General features: G+C 35.2%; 1 pseudogene; it reads right to left on the bottom strand.

Annotated features, from left to right (window-relative positions):
• Positions 1–8,484: 8,484 nt before the first annotated feature.
• On the bottom strand, positions 8,485–10,098 carry LOC141505354 (eukaryotic initiation factor 4A-I-like; annotated as a pseudogene).
• Positions 10,099–22,564: the final 12,466 nt, after the last annotated feature.

The following is a 22,564-nucleotide window of genomic DNA, read 5'->3' as shown; positions in this document are numbered from 1 at the left end:
ATAGTTTTATGATTCAGAAAAAAATGCTTTGTCACATACTTTGAGATTAAAAAGATGCAGGTAAAATAGAAAAGAAGACAAGAAACACATCATTTTTATAACTACTATTAACACATATCTAGGTTGACAAAGGTTAATCTTTGATAAAATGAAAGAAATGAATTAGATGAGTACAATTGCCCATTCAGGACTAAAATTTGGCAATTTGATGAGATTCATTTAAAAGATTTGACAGTAGATAGGAAAAAAGTTTACTGGGACCCTGAATGGATTCAGGCTTCATTTATTTATGGAAAAATATGTTGTTCTTCAGTGATTTTAGTCATGTCTGACTCTTTGAAGTACCATTTAGATTTTTCTTGGGAACGATGCTGGAGTAGTTTGCCATTTCCTTTTCTAGCTCATTTAACAGATGAGGAAACTGAGGGAAATAAGGTTAAGTGATTTTCCCAGGATCATGCCTAATTCTAGGCTTGACAATCTATTGTGCCACCTACCTGCCCCAGGGACATATATAGAACTATCTTATTTTAAAAGTACTGAGTGATACAATGAAAAGAAGACTTGACTTAGGTTATTAGCAAACCAGTTTAAATACACTTTAAGTAGTAAGTTACACACATTAGCTGGAAATTATCTCGGTTCTCCACCCCAGCTTTACCTTATACTTCACTGACTTGGCAAAGCAGTCCAAAAATGTTCCATATGTTGGTTGTGCACTCATGAAAGGCTCCTTAGACCTTGAGCAAAAGAGAAAATATCAACTCCTTACTTAGAACATCCACAGATATGGATTTGTTAACATCTTTTTTCTATCATTGTGTAAGGGAGTTAACAAATATTTCTTTTTTCCCTAGACTTTCTTCTTCCCATTTAAGACATGTCTTGGTTTCTTAAATAAATCTTTTCTTTTCGGATTCTTTATAAATATTACCATATATGTATATATATATACATATACATATATGTATATATATATATATATATATATACATATATGGTAAGTAGTTTGTGTGTGTGTGTGTGTGTGTGTGTGCGTGTGTGTGTGTTTCAACTTTATCTTTTTATCCTTTGTCTCATTTCTTGGAGTGGTCCCTGCCCTTAATTTGTGTGATTTCCTTCTTTTTATTTTCTTGTTTATTCTTCCTTCAATTCTCCAATAGCACCATATTGCTCTGTTTCTCCTTTTCCTACTTTTTCTACTTTGCTTTGGGATTAGTTTCTGCTGTGCCTTGATTATCATATCCTTTAGAAAACTTTGATTTCTTCTGCTGGCAATGACCTAGTCTTTTAACTTCAGAAGTTGATTTGGAGTCTAATCCTCAATAACCAGTGGGGTTTCCAACTTCTCTCTTAGGCCAAAATAGGCACAGCTTTTGTTTGGAAAGCAGCCACACATTAGTTTTTCTCTTTGTTTGCAACAGTAACCTTCAATTACATTCATTGAGAAAATTGTAAGACAAAATGAAGATGAAAGAGTAATTTTACCATGGGAATTGTATGTGAGGATGAAATGCTGAATTCTAGAAGCTACAGAAAAGAGACAAAGAGGAAAAGCAATTTACAACATACCACAGGGGATGGGTGGGAAATAGATTTCAAGGGATATTATCCTTCTGTGCACATTTTGTTCCTTTTCCTTGGGAGATTTCTCCATTTCTATTCTCCATTTTCTTAACCAACCAGTCTTTTTCAACCTATTCAAGATGAGGAATATCAATGAATTTTATTAGTGCTATTATTTATATTAGTTGAATTAAAATGTACATGAAGAAAAATTATAATAATAGATAATTTTTGGAATTTATTTAGTATTTTATTTTCCCCAATTACATGTAAAAACAATTTTTAAAAATGATTTTTAGAATTTTGATAGGATCCAAATTCTCTCCTTAACTTTCTTTCTCTCCCCCACACCACCCTTTCCTCTCCAAGTCCCATTCAGAAGACAAGCAATTGGATCTAGGTTATACATGTGTGGTCATTTAAAACTTTTTGTTGTTGTTAAAGAAAACAGAATAACACAAAACAACAACAAAAAAAAACTCAGGAAAATTAAGAATCTTTTTTTAAAAGTATGTTTTAACACATATTCAGACACCATAAGTTCTTTCTCTGTATAGTATAATATAGGTAGTTCAGATTTTTCTTGGATCATTGTATTACTGGGAACATTTAAATCATTCTTAGCAGATCAACTTATAATATTGCTGTTACTCTGTACCCAGTACTTTTCACTTTGTGTATGCTCAAGTAAGTTCCAGGTTTTTTTCTGTGAGCATTCTACTCGTCATTTCTTAATAAAATAATGATGATAATGATGATGATGATGATAATAATAATAATAATATTTGTCCTTCATTTTCAAAGAAGAATACAATATCAGGGAGGTGATAGATGCCAAGACAATTATGTGAATTGGATTTGAGTGAGGGAGTGCTATGCTAAGTCACCAGTCTCACTTCCTCCGCCAGAGCCATCTGAGTCCAGTGGTCAGATATGAATTAGAACAATGGGAGACAGCCCTGGATGTCAGGCAATCAAAGTTAAGTGACTTGCCCAAGGTCACACAGCTAGTAAGTGACAAGTGTCTGAAGTCAGATTAAAGCTCCTGTCCTCCAGAATCCAAGGCCAGTGCTCTATCCCCTGAGCCATCTAAGTGCCTTTCATCATTTCTTACCACAAAGTGGCATTCCATCCTATTCACAATGTGTTTAGTCTTCCTCAATTGAGAGGCACTCCCTCAATTTCAATTCTTTACCACAAGAAAAGAACTTTAAAGAATGGTTTAATCAGTTCACAAAATGATGATCAGTGCCTTAATATCTCCTTTTCTCACATCCCCTCATTTTCCTTTTCTGCCTTTTAGTCAATTTAGTGGTTATTCATTGGGACCTCAGAATTGTTTTAACTTGCATTTCTACAAACAATAGTGAGTTAGAGAATTTTTCCCAATATGGCTAAGTTTAGCCTTGATTACTTTTTCTGAAAAGTGTTACTATCTTTTGATCATTTATCAGTTGGGGAATGGCTCTTGCTATTATAAATTTGACTCAGTTTTCTATTTGTTTGAGAGATGAGGCCTTTATCAGAGATACTTGATTAATTTTTTTTAAACTGTTACTCTTGCTAACTGTATTTCCCTTCTTCTATCCCCCCAATTATTTTATTCTCTCATTTTACCTAGTCTTTCCTCAAAAGTTTTTGCTTTTGATTACCACTTCCCCAATCTGCCCTGCCTTCTATAATCCTTACCTTTTCTTATCCCCTTTCTCTCCTACTTTCCTGAAGGGTGAGAGAGGATTCTATGCCCAATTAAGTGTGAATGTTATTCCCTCTTTAACTGAATTCTGATGAGAGTGAAGTTTGCTCACTCTGCATCATCTCATCTCTATTTCCTTTCCCTTTTTATTGCATCTTTTATGTGAGATTATTGTACTCTATCCCTTCCTTTCATTTTCATCCAATTCATTCCTCTCTCATCCCTTAATTTTATTCTTTTTAAATACCATCTCTTCATATGCAACGTTTTTACTGCCTTAACAATAAGAAAATTCTTGAGTTACTAGTATCTGTTTCCCATGTTGAATTGTAAACAGTTTAACCTCATTAAATACCTTTTGATTTCTCTTTCTTATTTAATCTTTTTAATGCTTCCCTAGAGTCTGATATTTGAAAGTCAAATTTTCTATTCAGTTTTTATCTTTTTATCAAGAATGGCTGAAAGTCCCCTATTTCACTGAATGTTCATTTCACCCTGAAAGGATTAAACTCAACCTTGTTCTTTTTGTTCACTGTTTCCATGCATTGCAGACAGTAAAGTCACAGGAATGTATTTTCTTTCACTCATCAGAATATCATTACTTTAAGTACTTTCATCCTTTAAAGAAGAAGCTTTTAAATCTTTTATTATCTCGACTGTTGTTTCATGATACTAGAATTGTTTCTTTCTGCCTTCTTAAAGTACTTTTTTTTTCTTTGACCTGGGAACTCTGGAATTTGGCTATAATTTTCCTGGTTGCATTTTGAAATTTGTTTCAGAAGGAAACAGTGGATTCTTTCAATTTTTATTTTACGCTCTGTTTCAAAAATATCGGGGCAATTTTACTTGATAATTTTTTGAAAATGATGTCTAGAAGATGGCATGAAGGCAGCATTTCTGGGGAACACCAATCTCCCCCAACCCCACCCCCAAACAAACAAAGGATACTGTAGCCAAAATTTAGAGGGGCAGAACCCACAGAAAGATTGAGTGATACACTTTCCCAATCCAAGATAACTTAGAAGTTCCATGGGAAAGGTCTGTTTCACCAGGACCAGGGGTTGGAAAAAAAGCCACAGTGCAGTTCAGCCCAGCCCAGCCCAGCTCAGAAATCAGCAGTAACAGCTTGAAGGGGCTGTGAGAGAACTCTGCTCTACCTGGCTGAGTGTGGAGTGAGGAGCACTGGCTGCAGAACCTGCAGCAAAAATCTGGAGAAAGCAGCCTGTACCCCCAAAGACAGTAAGGAAAGTCTGCAAAGATTTCTCTGCTCTCCCTGGGGTAGGACTCTGCTGCTTGTCTACTCTCACATATTGCAGTTTGGGCTTCCATACTAAATAACCAAGCTGCATCTCTCCTTATAACCCCAGGGCAGAGGGAAGTACCAGGGCCATCTACTTATCAAAGGACAAACAAGAGAGCGTAAGACCTTGGTGGAATAAAGGTCCCAGTGCGGTGTCCCCCCCCAAAATACCCAGCAACCCCAAAGCCTTGGAAGTGCTGTAAATTAGTCTTGGACTGAGGAAATGAGTAAACAACAGAAAAAAGTAGAATCTGAACATAGAGAATTACTTTAGTCCCATGGAAAATCAAAACACATGCTCAGATGATGACAAAATCGTAACTTTCATATCCAAAACTTCCAAGAGAAATAGAAAATGGTCTCAGACTATGGATGAGCACAAAAAAGATTTTGAAAAGGAATTAAGGGAGGTGGAGGAAAAAATGGGAAGAGAAATGAGAGTGATGCAGAAAAATCATGAAAACTAAATTGAAAGCTTGGTGAAAGATATACAAAAAATACTGAAGAAAATAATATGTTAAAAACCAGTTTAGGCCTAATGGAAAAAAGCAAAACAAAAGGCAAATGAGGAGAAGAATGCCTTAAAAATCAGAATTGGCCAGCTGGAAAAGGAGATAAGAAAGCTCTCTGAAGAAAATAACTCCTTCAAATGCAGAATGGAACTAAAGGAAGCTGATGCATTTGCAAGAAAGCAGGAAGAAATAAAACTCTGCCAAAAAAGCCAAAAATTATAAGAAAATGTGAAATATCTCATTAGAAAAACAACTGACCTCATAAACAGATCCAGAAGAAATAATTTAAAAATTATTGGATTATCTGAAAGTCGAGACCAGGAGAAGAGCCTAGACTTCATTTTTTTTTTTTTTTAGGTTTTTCTAAGGCAAACAGGGTTAAGTGGCTTGCCCAAGGCCACACAGCTAGGTAATTATTAAGTGTCTGAGACCGGATTTGAACCCAGGTATCCCTGACTCCAAGGCCAGTGCTTTATCCACTATGCCACCTAGCCACCCCTAGACCTCATTTTCAAGAAATAACACAAGGGGTGGCTAGGTGGCTCAGTGAATAGAGTACCATTCCTGGAGTCAGGAGTACCTGAGTTCAAATCCAGCCTCAGATACTTAATAATTACCTACCTGTGTGGCCTTGGGCAAGTCACTTAACCCCATGGCCTTGCAAAAACCTAAAAAAAAACCCAGAAATAATGCAGCAAAATTGACCTAAGATCCTAGAAGTTGAGGGTAAAATAGAAATCAAGGTAATTCACTGGTCACCCCCTGAAAGAGAACCCAAAACAAAAACTTCCAGGAATTTTATAGCCAAATTCCAAAACTCCCAGATCAAAGAGAAAATTCCAAAATGCTGCCAGAAACAATTCAACTATCGAGGCTCCATAGTCAGGATTACACAGGATGTGGCAGCATCTACATTACAGGCTCATAGGGATTGGAATATGATATTCTGTAAGGCAACAGATCTTGGTTTACAACTGAGAATCAACTACACAGCAAAACTGAACATCCTCTTTCAGTAGAAAAGGTGGACTTGGAAACAGGGGACTTTCAAACTTTCCTATTGAGATGACCAGAGCTGAACAGAAAGGTTGATCTCCAAGTACAAGACTCTGGTGAACCATAGAGGGAGTGGAAGAGAGGGACTAAATGAGGAACTAGATGATGTTGAACTGCTTGTATTTCTACATGGGAAGAAGATATTGATAACTCATATGAACTTTCTCATTTATAAGAGCTGTTAGAAGGAGTATATATATATATATATATATATATATATATATATATATATATACAGGACATAGGAAGGAGCATAATTTAATGGTATGATGTGGTAAAGGGATGGATGATGGGGGAGAGTACTGGGAGGAAGGAAAAGGAGATGAAGAAGAAGCTGAGAGATTTCACATAAGAGTTAAGAAAAAGCTTTTCCAATGGAGTGGAGGGGAGATGGCAAGGGGGGATGAGTGAGCCTTCATTCTCATCAGAAATGGCTCAGGGAGGAAATCACATACACTCTTGATAGGGTGAGGAAATCTATCTTTCCCTTGAGAAGGATGGGAGGAAAGGGATGGGATGAGGAGGAATGGGAGGAGGGAAGTGGGGAATAGGTGATAAAAGAGAAGGAAGATTGAGGGAGAGGTACTCAGATTCAACACACTTTTGGGCAGGGCCAGGATGAAAGGAGAGAGAGAGAGAGAGAGAGAGAGAGAGAGAGAGAGAGAGAGAGAGAGAGAATAAATGAGAATGGGGAGAAATAGAGTGGAGGTAACAGCTAGTAATGGCAGCTGAGGGAAAAATATTGAAGCAACTTTTCAGGTAGACTTATGATAAATAAGGCAACTCACCCTAGAGACAGAGCCATTGAAATATGAACACAGATTGAAATACATTTTTTCTCTCTCTCTCTTTTCTTGAGGTTCCTCATCTTCTTGGGGGGGAGGGGGTTTATGTTAATTCTTATGTCTACTCATAACATTCAATTTGCATCAATATATGGCACAGAAACAATGTAGAGACTATCAGACTGCCTTCTGTGGGGTAGAAGGGAAGTGAGGAGGGGGGAAAATTTTAGAATTCAGAGCCTTGCATAAAATAATGGGTACATATTGCTATTGTATATAATTAGAAAACAAATAAAATATTAAAATGTTAAAAAAAGAAAATGATGTTTAGACCCTGTTTAATATCATCATCATTATTGTTGTTATTATTAGGTAATTTTAAAATTATCTTTCCTAGATCTATTATTTAGGTCAGTAGTTTTTCCAATGAGTTATTTTACATTTTCTACTATTTTTTTCCTTTTATAAAAAATTATTTGATTTATTCTTGATGTCTTACAGAGTCATTAGTTTTCACTTGCCCAATTATAATATTTAAGGAATAATTTTCTTCAGATATTCAGATAGATTTGTTAGGTTCTTTTCCATTTGTCCAATTCTATTTTTAAAGGAATTGCTTTCTTCAGTAAGTTTTTCTGCTTATTTTTCCAAGCTGCTGACTCTTTCTTGAATACTTCTCATTTCTTTTCCCATTTTTTTTTCTTCTGCCTTTCTTACTTGATTATTAAAATCCTTTTGAAGGCAGCTAAGTGGCACAGTGGACAGAGCACTGGAATCAGGAGGACCTGAGTTCAAATCCAGCTTCAGACACTTAATATATACTATGTGACTTTAGACAAGACACTTAACCCCTTTTTAACACACAAAAAATATTTTTGAGTCCTCTCGAGAGTACTTTTTAGATGAGATAATTTTATATTTCCTTTTGGACCCCCACATGAGGTCTTTTCCCAGTGCTCTATCTAAGTTAGTGTTTTGATTTTCCTTGTAAAAAAAGAAACTTTCTATGGTCAATACTTTTTTCTCTTTCATCTTCATTGTTTAAACAATTTCATGGTTTTTAAAATTGAACTCTGGGGGTAAATTTCTTTTTCTTGAGGCCAGGGTCCTACTCACTTGCTTTCCATACTGGAGTCTCATGTACCAGAAACTTTCCCACTATGCTAAGATTGCCTGGTCTAGTTCTTCTGGGTACACAGGGGTTCTGGGACTCATAATTCACATTCTGTTGTACTCCATTCTCACCAAGGTGTGCAGACCTTTCCTTCTGACCCTCTTAGTTGTCTTTTCCTGGAAATTCATTCCTCCTTGTTGTTTTGTTGATTCTGTTGCTCCAGGAATTGACTTATGACATTATTTAAAATTATTCAGAGAGGTTTTAGGAAGAGCTGAGATGAGTCACTTACTTTTCTCTGCCATTTTGGCTCCACCCTTCAAAATTTGTGTTTCATAAACTTAAATTTATTGAAAACAAAAAAGGAAAAAATGGCAAACATGTCCCTCCCATGTTTCCCTCTGCCCATCCAGCTCCCCTTCCTTCTATTTTATCTCCTGAGATGGAGAAACCCCTCAGATGATGTCAACTCCATTGAGGGGGATCTCCTCAATGGAGGTATTATAAAAGATCTTGATGTGTTAAAGAATCCTCTTTTCTTCCTCTGTTATCATGTTGATGACCATGACTTTATGACTAAAGCATCTACCAATTATCAATTTTATGAATATAATTATCCAAATTGATGGGAAGGTCATAGTTATTAATCAAAGATACTTGCTGAGCATCAGTGCCTCTAACCAGTAGGTCAGTGCTAATGATAACCCAACTGGAACTTGAACAAAACTCCCTTATGATTGCTTCATGTTCTTTTTGGTCCATGTTTCCATTCATTACAGAGATGGTAAAATCACAGGCATGCATTTTCTCAGAGGGCCAATCTACCTTTCAGTGGGTATTGATGAAGATAACAGCCTGGGCAATAGACAGTGTTTTACTTATTCATTCATTTATTTATTCATTCATTCATTCATTCATTCATTCATTCATTTATTTATCCGTTCATTTATTTATTTATTTATTTGTTTGTTTATTTATTGTTTGTTTGTTTTTTAGGTTTTTGCAAGGCAAATGGGGTTAAGTGACTTGCCCAAGGCCACACAGCTAGGTAATTATTAAGTATCTGAGACCAGATTTGAACCCAGGTACTCCTGACTCCAGGGCTGGTGCTTTATCCACTATGCCACCTAGTTGCCCCAGCAGTATTTTATAAAAATCACACAAGGTCTCTCTCTTCCACTCTTCTCCTTTCACATTTATGTAAAAATGACAAATGCCTTCCAATGCCAATGTCTCCTTCTTGACAAGAATCCTGATAGGACTCCCATAAACTTCTTGGTCATTTCTAGCACATCTTGTGGTATGGTGACTGACAGGAGTACTACTTGAGTATTGCCACTGGATTTCTGGAATTCATCATAGTTATGATCATTAAAACCACTACTCAATGTTTCATCTGTTTGATTCATAACAAACATCTTATTACATTTAGGAGAGAATTATTGCTGGTTAAGCATGCCAAAAACATGGCCTGTGATGCCCACAATGATGTGAGGACCTTTTATCTGCAGTTTCTAGTCCTTAACCCTAATGTTTGTTCCTCCAATGAAGGCATGTCCTGAGGAACCTTTGTAGTGTTCAAGTGTCAATGTCACCTTTTAGAGCTGTTGAACTAAACCAAGGCCTATTGGGCTTTTAAGATCAGTTCAACCTATTAGAAAAAAAATGGAAATGACAAAAATAGAAGACTTCCTGGTCCCAAACTTGAGCTATCACATCATAACCTTGATACAAGGGAGAACTGCACATTGTTGATTAGCAGATGACTTTTCTTTTCTTCTGTTCCTTTGAAATTTTTTTTTTATTTAAGGAAATGGGGTTAAGAGTGATTTGCCCAAAGTCACACATGTAGGCAATTATTAAGTGTCTGAGACCAGATTTTAATTCAGGTCCTCCTGACTCCAGGGCTGGTGCTCTATTCACTCTGCCACCTAGCTGTCCCCATAGATGGCTTTTCAAACGCATAAGCATACATACCATGAATGGGAGTTCTGAGAGGGATTGATATCATAAAAGCTATCCACAATCTCATTCCAGTTACTCTCAGCGTCTATTTCATCCAGGATCATTGTTCTCTATCAGAAATCCTGACTTGCAGTAATAAGATATATATTGAGATAGAGAGATTTATTTTTTAGCTTACCTAAAGTAGATTTGGAGTACTTCCAGTGCAGAACTAAGATGGGGAAACAAATTTAGGAAGTTCCCAGAACTTTTTCCAAAACAACTTTGAAAGTCTCTAAACAGATTCTAAAGCAGCAGAACTTACTGACAAAACAAAACAGAAACTGCAAAACAATTGATCAATTGAATATCTTGGAGGAACTCCAGGAAAAGATCTGTTTTGCAGGTAAAAAGGGTATAAGCAGGAGAGCAGAGAAATCAGCGTGAGACACTTATACACAATGCAGCTAAGGTCACAGCACAGGTCTTTTGGTCACAAGTGTTCCAATGGCAACTTGGATAGCAATGTTTCAAGTCCTGCAATGCTGGTGTGGCATTGGGCTACCCTAGTGCATGGAGCAAACCAGGAGTACTGGAAATGCTAGAATAGAAAACCAGAGACTAGAAACCCGACACCAAGCATAAAGAAAACAAAAACAAAAATGTTGGAGCTTTACACTCTATAATGCAGGAACAGATATCATTATCAAAATAATTTAAAAGAAAAAAGAAAAAAAACATTGACAGTTACTATTCTTGAAAAACATCATCTCAGAAGAGGAAAGCAGTAACAAAATGCTTAAATGTGACCCCTCAAAACAACTGATGAATTGATCTCATATCTAAAAAGACCTTTTTGAAGAGCTGAAAAATATTTTAAAAATAAAAGAAGAGAGAAAGGAAGAAGAAAAATGGAGAAAAGAAATGAGGGTCATGCAGGAGATTTATTAAAATTTAACAGAATAAACAAATAATTTTAAAAATAATTTTAATGGGGCAGCTAGATGGCCAAATAGATAGAGCACCAGCCTTCGAGTCAGGAGGACCTGAATTCAAATTTGACCTTAGTCACTTGATAATTACCTAGCTGTGTAACTCTGAGCAAGTCACTTAACCCCATTGCCTTGCAAAAATCATAAAAAAAGTAAATTTGATAAGCTGGAAAATGAAATTAACCAGCTGGAAAATGAAACAGAAACTAACTGAAGAAAGTAAATACTTAAAACTGTACTTGGACAAACAGAAATGAATAACTCTATGAGGCAATAAGATTCCATCAATAACACCAAAATACTGAAAAAAATAGAAGAAAATTTAGAGGATCTTTTAAGAGAAATGACTAACCTGGAAAATAGATCCAGAAGAGATAATTTTCAAATTATTGATCTATCTGAAAGGCATGATCAGAAAAAAGAGCCTGAACAAGATCATGTAGGAAATTATCATGGACAACTACCCTAATATCCAATATTAAGAAGATAAATTAGTCCTTGAAAGGATTTATTGATCACCCCTAGAAAGGGATCCCCAAATTAAAAACTCCAAGAAACATTTTAGTCAAATTTCAAAATTCTAAACTTAAAGAAGGAAGACCTGCAAGCAGTCAGTTTGGGAAATTTAAATACTAAGTAGTCACAATCAAAATTATGTAGGACTTTTCAACTTCAACATTAAAGTATAGTAGGATCTGGATATATTATATTCTGGAGGTCAAAGGACCTTGGATTACAACCAAAACTCAAATACACTGAAAATTTGACTTCAAATGCAAGTTTCAAGATATGTATGTAAAAAAGGTAAACAAAAGGGGGAGAATGTTAGTTAATATGATTAAACTGTCTATATCCCTACATATGAATTCAATATATTTAACTCTTGAGATTATTCCTTTTAGGTCAATGGAAAAGAACATATTTATCCAGAGGGTGTGGGTATAAATTGATTATTATGTGATCAAACTCTTAGCTCTTGAGGGTTATATTTATATTGGAATAGTTGGAGAGATTGTTTTTGAAAAAGGGGTGTAAGTATAAATTGCTTATGATGTAAGGATACTTATGGCTCTTGAGAATTCTATCAGAACAGTTAAAAGGAGTATATTTTGAACATTAGAAAAAAAAACAATTATGCTCTAATAAGAAAGCAGAGGCATTAGAAGATAAATAACACTACATCAAGAGACACAAAGGACCTAATATAGTAGAAGGAAAGAAGAGAGAGTGTGAGCATTGAGTAAATTTTGATCTTAACAGATTTGGCTTAAAGAGGGGAATAACACACATTCTTAACCGGGTTTACAAATTTATTCTACTCTACAGGGAAGAAGAGGGATGGAAAAGGGGGGAAAAAGGAAGAAGGGGATGATAAATGGAGGGGGGGGAAGCAAAAATAAAAGAAAAATGAATTAAAGGGGAAAGGGAAAAGAAAAAGGATATCATTGGTAAAAAGGAGGAAAAATTGAGGGAGTCAGCAGTCAGAAACAAAACACTAAAGGGAAGAGGGAGAGAAAAAGTATAAATAGAGGGAAGATGGGATAAAGGGAAATGAAAAGTTTCTAATAATATCTGTGAATGCAAATGAGTTGAATTCTCACATAAAATGGAAATGGATAAAAGAGTGGAATGAAAGTTAGAATCCTCCAATACATTGTTTACTTGAAGTATGTTAGAAGCAGAAAAATATGCACAATAAAGGTCAAAGCCTACAGCAGATTATATGATTCTTTAGTTGAAGTAAAAAAGAAACAGGGGTAGTAATCCTTATTTCAGTCACTGCAAAAGCAAAAATAAATCAAATTAAAAGGAATAAGTAAGGAAACTACATCTTCTTGAAAGGTAGGCAATGAAGCAATATCAACATAAAGCACATATTTATCAATTGATATGGTATCCAAATTCATAAAGAGGTCATAAGAAGATATAGATAACAAAACTATATTATAAGGGGACCTCGACTTCCCTCTCTCTGAAGTAGATAAATCTAACCACAAAATTAAAAAAAAGAAAGTTAAGGAGTGAATAGAATTACAAAAAAAGGTAGACACGATAGACCTCTGGAGAAAATTGAATGGGGATATAAAAAAGCAAACCTTCTCTGCAGTACATGGCACAAACATTGACCAAGTTTTGGAGCTTAAAAACTTCATACTCAAATGCAGAAATGCAGAAATTTTAAATGTTTCCTTTTCTCATCATAATAAAATAAAAAAAATTACATGTAATAAAAAGCTATGGAAAGATATACTAAAAATTGATTGGAAACTAAACAACCTAATATTAAGGAATGAGTAGATCATTCATCTAAAATTTCATCCAAGACAGTGATAACAATTAAATATCACATCAAAACTTGTAGGATGTAGCCAAACCAGTTTTGGGAAATTTTACTTCTCTAAAGGCTTATATGAATTAACTAGAGAAAGAGGAGATCAATGAATTAGGTGTGGAACTAAAAATTTATAAAAAAAGAAAAATTAAAAATCCCAATTAAATATCAAATTTAAAATTTTGAAAATCAAAGGAGAATTTAATAAAATTGAAAGCAAGAAAACTTTTGAACTATAAATAAAAGAAAGAGATGGTTTTATGGGGAAAAAACCAATAAAATAGATAAATTTTAGTTCTTTTTATTTAAAAAAAAGAAGAAAATCAAATTGTCAATGTCAAAAAATTAAAAGGGTGAAATCACCAGCGATGAGAAGAAAATTAAATTAATAATTCAAAACTAGAGGTGGAACCAAGGTGATGACTGTGAGGGCAGGAATTCCCAGAAGTTCTTCTGCAAAAAGCTCCAAAATCCACAGAATTATGATTCTAACCAAATTTTAGAGGGACAGTATCCCCAGAATGACTGAATGAAACAATTTCCCAGTCCAAGACTACTTGCTATATATGCAGGAAAGCTGTTTCAAAAGATCCAGGGGTTGGAAAAAGTCACTTTGCAGCCATATACTACTGTTACTGTGCCAGAGAGCTTCAGCCTTCCAGGGAGAGCCTGCAGGGTTGTGTCCTTGGGGGTCCTTGTTGGTACCTGAGTCCATGGCAGCAGGAGCAGACTTCTCAGCTGGGGGATCACTGGGGATGGGTTGTAGGGTTGGCAGGAGAATTCTGCTTCACCAGAGTGAGTACCAGGCCAGTGCCAGCCTCAGGGTAGTTGTGGGAAACCTATGGAGTGGCCCAGTAGCTGCTTCTAGAGCACTCAAATGGTAGGTGGGAAAAAACCACAGAGGTCTCTCTGCTATCCCTGGGGAAGGACTCTCCTGCTTTACACATACTCAGATCCAGGTTGCAGTCTGGGCCCCCATTCTACATAGAGGATAGGAACCCTCTTCACAGCTCCAGGACTGAGTGGAGTGTTTGTGGTCATCCACAGACAAGAGCACAGGCTAAGAGAATACTCAAAGCCTCACTTAAGATCTTGAAGGTATTAAGGTCCCAGGAGAAGTGTCCCAAAACCTCTAAAAGCTTTGGAAGTGTAGTAAATCAGTCATATGCTGGGGAAATGAGCAAAAAACACAAAAAGAAGTGTCTGATCATAGAAAATTATTTTGGTTCTATGGAAGATCAAAATGTACACTCAAAAGATGACAAAATCAAAGTTTCTGGATCCAAAGTCTCCAAGAGAAATAAGAATTAGTGTCAGGCTATGGAAGAGCTCAAAAAAGACTGAAGAAAAACCCAGTGGAAACAGGAAAAATTGGGAAGAGAAATGAGAGCAATATGGGAAAATCATGAAAAACAAGTCAGCAACTTGATAAGATACAAAAAAAGTAATGAAGAAAATAACATGTTAAAAACCATTTTAGGTCAAAAAATGTAGTCCAAAAAGGCAAATGAAGAGAATGACTTATAAAGCAGAAATTGGCCAGTTGGAAAAGGAGATAAAAAAGCTCTCTGTAGAAAATACCTTCCTCAGATGTAGAATGGAGCTAAAGGAAGCTGATGTCTTTTCACAAAATCAAGAAACAATAAATCAAAACCAAAAGAATGAAAAAAGCTAGAAGAAAATGTGAAATATCACACTGGAAAAACAACTGACCTAGAAAACAGATCCAGGAGAGAGAATTTAATAATTCTTGAACTATCTGAAAGTCATGACCAGAAAAAGAACCTGAACTTCATTTTTCAAGTAATAATCCAGGCATCTAGGTGATGCAGTGGATAGAGCACCAACTCTGGAGTCAGGAGGACCTGAGTTCAAATCTGACCTCAGATGCTTAATAATTACCTAACTGTGTGGCCTTGGGCAAGTCACTTAACCCCATTGCCTTAAAATTTTTTAAAATAGTATATAAAAATAAATAATAAACCAAAATTGCCCTGAGTTCCTAGAAGTAGAGGATAAAATAGAAAATGAGGGAATCCACCAATGACTTCTTGAAAGAAATCCCCCCCACCAAAAAAAGCAAGCCTCCCAGGAATATTATAGCCAAATACCAAAAGTCCGAAGTCAAAGAGAAAATACTGCAAGCAGTCAGAAATAAGCAATTCACCTACCATGTCCCTACAGTCAGGATTATACAAGATTTGGCAGTAGCTACATTAAGGACTCATAGGGTTTGGAATATAGTATTATGGTAGGCAAAAGAGCTTGGATTACAATTGAGAATCAACTACCCAGTAAAATTGAACTTGCTTTTGCAGGGGAAAGATGAACAATCAGTAAAACAGAGTACTTTTAAACTTTTCCACTGAAATAAACAGAGCAGAACAGAAATTTTGATCTCCAAGTACAGGATACAGGTAAAGAATAGAGAAGGTAGATGGAAAGGGTTAATTAAAAGAGATTTAATGATATTGAACTGTGTATATTCCTGCATGGGAGATGAATATAATGACATAATATAGCAAAAAGATGGATGGAGCAATGGGTGGTGAAGGAAAGCACTGGGAGAAAAGGAAAGGAGAGAGAAAAATGGGGCCAAGATATTTCACATAAAAGTCAAGATAAAGCTTTTGAAATGGAATGCAAGGGGGGAAGGAGAGGGGAAAGGAGTGAGACTTTATTCTCACCAGAAATGACTGAAAGGAAATAACAGTTACAGTCAAGAGGGTATAGAACTCTATCTTACTCTAGTGAAAAATCAGAGGAAAAGGATGGGAGAAGGAGGACAAGGGGAGGGGAGGGGAGGGGAGGAGTAGATGATAGAAGAGGGAAGATCATGGGAGAGGATAATCAGATACAACACACTTCTGAGGAGGCCCAGGGTGAAAGGGGGGAGAGAGAATAGAATAAATGGGAATGTGGAGGAATAGAATGGAGGATAATACAGTAAACAATAGCAACTGTGGGAAAAAATATTAAAGCAACTTCTCTGATGGACTTATAATAAAGAATGCAACCCATCCCGGAGACAGAATGGATAGTATCTGAACATAGACTGAAGTATACGTTTTTTTCTGTCACTTCATTTCTCTTGAGGGTTTTTTATCTTTTTTGGGGGGGGAGAGGAGGATGATTTATGTGTACTTATTGTAATGATGTAAAAATAAATAAATAAATCATTAAAACTTATAAAAAGAAATGATAGAAGGGATGGACCCAGAATAACCTTGAAAGACTTGGATGAACTGATGCTAAGTGAAATGGACAGAACCAGGAAAACAATCTAAATAGTAATAGCAATATATTAAAGATAACCAATTATGAAAGTTTTAAGAACTATGATCAAGGAAATGTCCAATCACAATTGTCAAAGACTCAAATGATAGATACTATTCACCTCCAGAAAGAGACCATATGGACTCAGAATACAGTTTGAAATATATTTTCTTCTCTCTATTTTTCTTTTTTTTAAAAATTTCTTTCTTTTTGCCATAGCTGTTACAGGAATTTATTTCACAAGTCTATACATCTCTTTAATGGTATTATGTTCCTTGCATTCTCAATTAATTGGGGAGGAAGAGAGAAATGAAGAAGATCCAGAACTGAAAAAAGCAATAAAATTAAATTTTTAAAAGAGGAAAAAAATTCAAAACTATTTTGCCTAACTGTATGTCAAGAAATTTGAAAATCAAGTATGAAAGAAGAATATTTACAAAAATATAATTTGCCCAGATTGAGAGGAGGAAATAAGACTTAAATGATTCCATTTCAGAAAAAAGAAATTTAACAAGTTATTAATGAACTCCCTCAGAAATAATCTTCAGGGCCAGTTGGATGTAAAAGTTAATTCTGCCAAACATTTAATGAACAATGATAGACTTCTGGCCAAGATGGTGGAGAGAAGACAGGTCTTGTGCTAAGGTCTCCTGATCTTCCCTCATGGAAAAATATGAAATAAACATCTAAATGGAAGTCCTATTGACAAAACCCAGAAAGAGAAGCTAAGAAAACAACAGGTATCTCAAGGTCTGTCTTCAGGGATCAGGGTTGTAGTGAGTGAGATTGCCAACAACACAGGCAGGGCAAGAGCCAGACTAATCAAAGATCAGCCCTGGGGGCCTTTGCTGTGGGAAACACTTCCCTATGGAAAGCACTTTGCTCTGAGAAACGACCAGTGGCTGTGGGACTAACAGTCTGGATCTTACAGGAAGGGCTGGAAGAGAGGATCTAGCTACTGGCCAGGAGGAGATATTACATCCAGAAAGAACACCAAAATTCCCTACTAGACACTCAGCAAGCAAAATTTCTAGCACCTTTTACTGGTCAGCTGGTGATATTACACTCAGTGAGAAAAACCTTTAGGCATCTCAAAACCAAAACTCTGTGAACCAGTCCCTTCCCCAACACAAGATCTCAGGCAGATGAAGAAAGGTCATCCAAAAAAGTGGACCTTAGAAAAATTACTAGAAGGAAAAGACCCTAATTCAGAGAGACATAGAAACCCTGAGAAGAATATGATTAGGTCTCCAGCACAGAAATATTGCCTTGAAGAAGTCAAGAAGGAGTTTAAAAATCAATTGAAAAATTTGGGAAAAGAAGCACAAGAGAAAATTAACACTTTGCAACAAGAAAACAAATCCTTAGAAAATACAATTGGACAAATGCAAAAAGAAAATTCTCTCAAAATCTCAAATGTTCAAAGGGAAAACTCTTAAAGAAAAGAATTGATCAGTTGGAAAGGGAGTTGCAAAACGTAAATGAAGAAAATTTTTCCCTAAAAAAAATAATAGAGTCTATGGAAACCAATGACTTCATGAGAAAACAAGAATTGGTTAAACAAAACCAAAAAAATTGAATAGATAAAAGAAAATGGTAATTACCTTGTCAGCAAAACCACTGACCTTGAGAATAGATAGAGAAAAGATAACCTAAAAATTATTAGTCTTCCTGAAAACATTGAAGAGGAAAAAAAGGCTGTACACAATATTACAGGATTTAGTAATGGAAAACTGCCCTGATATCATGTAACCAGAGGGAAAAATAGTTATTGAAAAAAATGTAGGGGCAGCTAGGTGGCATGGGGGATAAAGTACTGGCCTTGGAGTCAGGAGTACCTGGGTTCAAATCCAGTCTCAGACACGTAATATTTACCTAGCTGTATGGCCTTGGGCAAGCCACTTAACCCCATTTGCCTTGCAAAAACCTAACAAAAAATGCATCGATGCCCTCTGGAAAAGGATCCCCAAATAAAAACACCAAGGAATAATGTAGCAAATTACAAAACTACCAGGTAAAAGAGAAAATTCTGCAAGCAGACAGAAAGAAACAATTTAAATACCAAGGAGCCATGGTAAGGGTTACACAGGACCTGGCAACACCAACATTAAGGAATCAAAGGGCCTAGAATGAAATATTTCAAAAAGCAAGGGAGCTTGGAATGCGGGCAAGAATCCAATATCCAGCAAAACTGAACCTTGTCTTCCAGGGCAAAAGATGGACATTTAATGAAATAGGAGACTACCAACTTTTCCTGATGAAAAGACTAGAACTTAATAGAAAATTTGGACTTTTAAAAGGAGACCCAAGAGACACAGGAAAAAGTAAATTTTTTTACAATGGGAAGGGGAAGGGGAAAAAAAAACTGTTATCAAATAAGATGAAACTGGCAATATCCCTACCTGAAAGGAAGACTTTAAAATCTCTTGAGAATTGTAACTCTATTAGAGAGAATTTAAGTATCCAGAAGAGATGGCTATGTATGACTTATTTGAGAAACTGTTATCCAATAAGATGAAACTGGATATATCCTTACCTGGGAGAATGACTTTAATAACTCTCAATACTTGTAATTCTAGTAGAGAGAATAGCCAGAAGTGATGGACACTCAAGATGTTTCTGTGACTCAGATAGAATGATTTAAAAATAATACTTCTTTAAAAGGGGGTACAGTAAAAGATATGGGAGAATGGAGGAGACTGAATGGGTTAAATCTCATTACATTAAGTGGTACAAAGGACATTGCAATAGAGGTAAAGAAGGGAGGAGGTGAGAACCACCTGAACCTTACTCTCATCATATTGCCTTTAAGTTAACTTACACACATAGTTAAGTTGGGAAACTTTTCTTACCTTTCAAGTGTTAAAAGTGCAAAAGGGGAGGGGTAGGAAAGGAGGGATCAATAGAAGGAGGAAAGGGAAAGGGGTAAAAAAGGGAAGGGGATTGATATAAGAGGGCAAACACACTGAAGATGGTGGTATTCAGAAAAAAATACTGGGGAACATGGATAAATGGAAAAAGGTGGGAAATACAAACAGAGAGACAATAACATGGAAAGCAATAACGAGTAAGTAATTATAACTTTGAATGTGAATGGGATGAACTCTCCCTTAAAAGTAAGCAAATAGCATTTCAGCTGAAGTGAAAAAAGCAGGAAAGGGTAGCAATCTTTACTTCTGACAAAGCAGCTGCAAAAATAGATAGCATTAAAAGAGATAAGGAAGGAAAATATATCCTCCTAAAAGGTACCATAGACAATGAAGTACAATATTAAATATGCATGCACCCAATTGTATAGCATCCAAATACTTAGGGGAGAAGTTGAAGGAAATACAGGAAGACATAGATAGCAAAACTCTACTAGTAGGAGACCTCAATTTCCTACTCTCAGATTTAGATAAATTGAATCATAAAATAAACAGGAAGGAAGTTAAGGAGGTAAATAGATTGTTAGAAAACCTAGATATGATAGACCTATGGATGAATTTTAATGGAGATAGAAAGGAATATACTTTTTTTTTCTGCAGTACATAGCACTTACACAAAAATTGACCATGTAGTAGGACATATAGTAATCAGTTGCAGAAAGGCAGAAGTAGTGAATATATCTTTCTCAGATCATAATGCAATAAAAATCATATGCAATACTCAGCCAGGGGATATAGACCTAGAACTAATTGGTAACTTAATAATGTCATTTTAAAGAATGAGTGCACCAAACAACAAATTATAGAAAGAATTAATCATTTTATCCTAGATAATAACAATAATGAAATTACATACCAAAACTTTGGGATGTATTCAAGGGGATATATTGTATCTTTAAATCTTATATTAGTAAGTTAGAGAAAGAGGGAATAAATAAATTAAATATGCAACTAAAAAAATTAGGGAAAGAACAAATTAAAACCCCCCAGTTAAATACAAAATTAGAAATTCTAAAAATTAAAGGAGAAATTAATAAAATCAACAGAAAGAAAACTATTGAACTAATAAATAAAACCAAGAGCAAGTGTTATTAATATCAATAAAATTGATAAGCCTGTGGAAAAGTTGATTAAAAAAAGAAATAAGAAAACAAAATTATTACTGTCCTAAATGAAAAAGATGAACTCCCAACAATGAAGAGGAAATTAAAGGAACAATTCAGAATTATTTGGCACAACTCTATGACAATGAATTTGTTAATTTAAATGAAATGGAGGAATATTTATAAAAATATAAATTGACTGGGTTAAATGAAGTAGAAATTACATACCTAAATAACCCTATATCAGAAAAAGAAAATCAACAAGCCATTATTGAACTCCCTAAGAAAAAATCTCCAGGGCCAGATGGATTAACAAGTCAATCCTTTGAAACATTTAAGGAACAATTGGTTACCATTCTATATAAACTATTTGGAAAAATAGGTGAAGTTAGAACTCTGCCTAACTCCTTCTATGACACCAATTTGGTCCTGATACCTAAATCAGAAAGAGTTAAAACAGAGAAAGAAAATTATAGACTTATCTCTCTGATGAATATAAATGCAAAAATCTTCAATAAAGTTTAGCAAAACGACTGCAACAAGTTATCACTAGGATAATACATTTTGACCAAGTAGGATTCATCCAAGGAATGCAGAGTTGGTTAAATATTAGGAAAACTGTCAGTATAATTAATTTTATCAATAACAAACCTATCAGAAATCATATGATTATATCAATAGATACTGAAAATGATTTTTGACAAAATACAGCACCCATTCCTACTAAAAGCACTAGAGAGTGTAGGAATAAATTGATTGGTCCTTAGAATAACAAACAGTATCTTTTTGAAACCATCAATAAGCATTATGTGCAATGGGAATAGACTAGAGGCATTGCCAATGAGATCAAGGGTGAAACAAAGATGCCCACTATCACCACTAATATTCAATATGGTATTAGAAATGTTAACTTCCACAATAAGAAAAGAAAAAGAAACTGAAGGAATTAGAATAGGGAAGGAAGAGACAAAACTCTCACTCTTTGCAGATGATATGGTGGTATACCTAGAGAATCCCAAAAAAATATCTTAAAAACTACTAGAATTAATTTGCAACTTTAGCAATGTCACAGGATATAAAATAAACTTTCACAAAACCTCAACATTTCTATATATGATTAGCAAGATACAGCAGAAAGAGCTAGAAAGTGATATCCCATTCAAAGTAACCTCTGACAATATAAAATACCTGGGAGTATACCTGTCAAGGCAGACTCAGAAACTTTTTGAAAACAATTACGAAACACTTCTCACACTAATAAAATCAGACTTAAATAACTGGGCAAATATCTACTGCTTATGGATAGGCAGGAGCAAAATAATAAAAATGACAATTCTACCAAAATTAAACTACTTCTTTAGTGCCCTACCAATCAAAATTCCCATAATTACTTCAATTAGTTAGAAAAAATTGTAAGTAAATTCATATGGAGAAATAAAAAGTCAAGAATTTCCAGGGTTCTAATGAAAAAAAGTGTGAAAGAAAGTGGCTTAGCCATACCATTATAGGCATAATAGCCCTATTATAAAGCATCAATCATCAAAACTGTCTGATATTGGCTAAGAAATAGAGTGGTGAATCAGTGGAAAAGATTAGGTGCAATAGCAGGAAATGATTATAGTAGTCTGTTCTTTGATAAACCCAAGGAATCCAGCTATTGGGATAAAAACTCTCTCTTTGATAAAACTACTGAGGAAATTGGAACTTAGTATGGAGCAAATGTGAATTAGACCAACACTTCACACCCTATACCAAGATAAGATCAAAATGGATACAGGATCTAGCCATAAAAAACAATATTATAAGCAAACTCAAAGATCAAGGATGTGTTTAACTGTCAGATCTATGGAAAGGGAAGTAGTTTTTGACCAAGGAATAGATGGAGAACATCATTAAAAACAAGCTAGATAATTTTCATTACATTAAATTATAAATCTTTAGCACAAACAAAACCACTGCAA

Source organism: Macrotis lagotis, chromosome 1 (assembly GCF_037893015.1).
Source record: "Macrotis lagotis isolate mMagLag1 chromosome 1, bilby.v1.9.chrom.fasta, whole genome shotgun sequence".
In the NCBI taxonomy this organism is placed as follows: Eukaryota; Metazoa; Chordata; class Mammalia; order Peramelemorphia; family Peramelidae; genus Macrotis; species Macrotis lagotis.
This window is presented reverse-complemented; position numbering and strand designations above follow the sequence as displayed.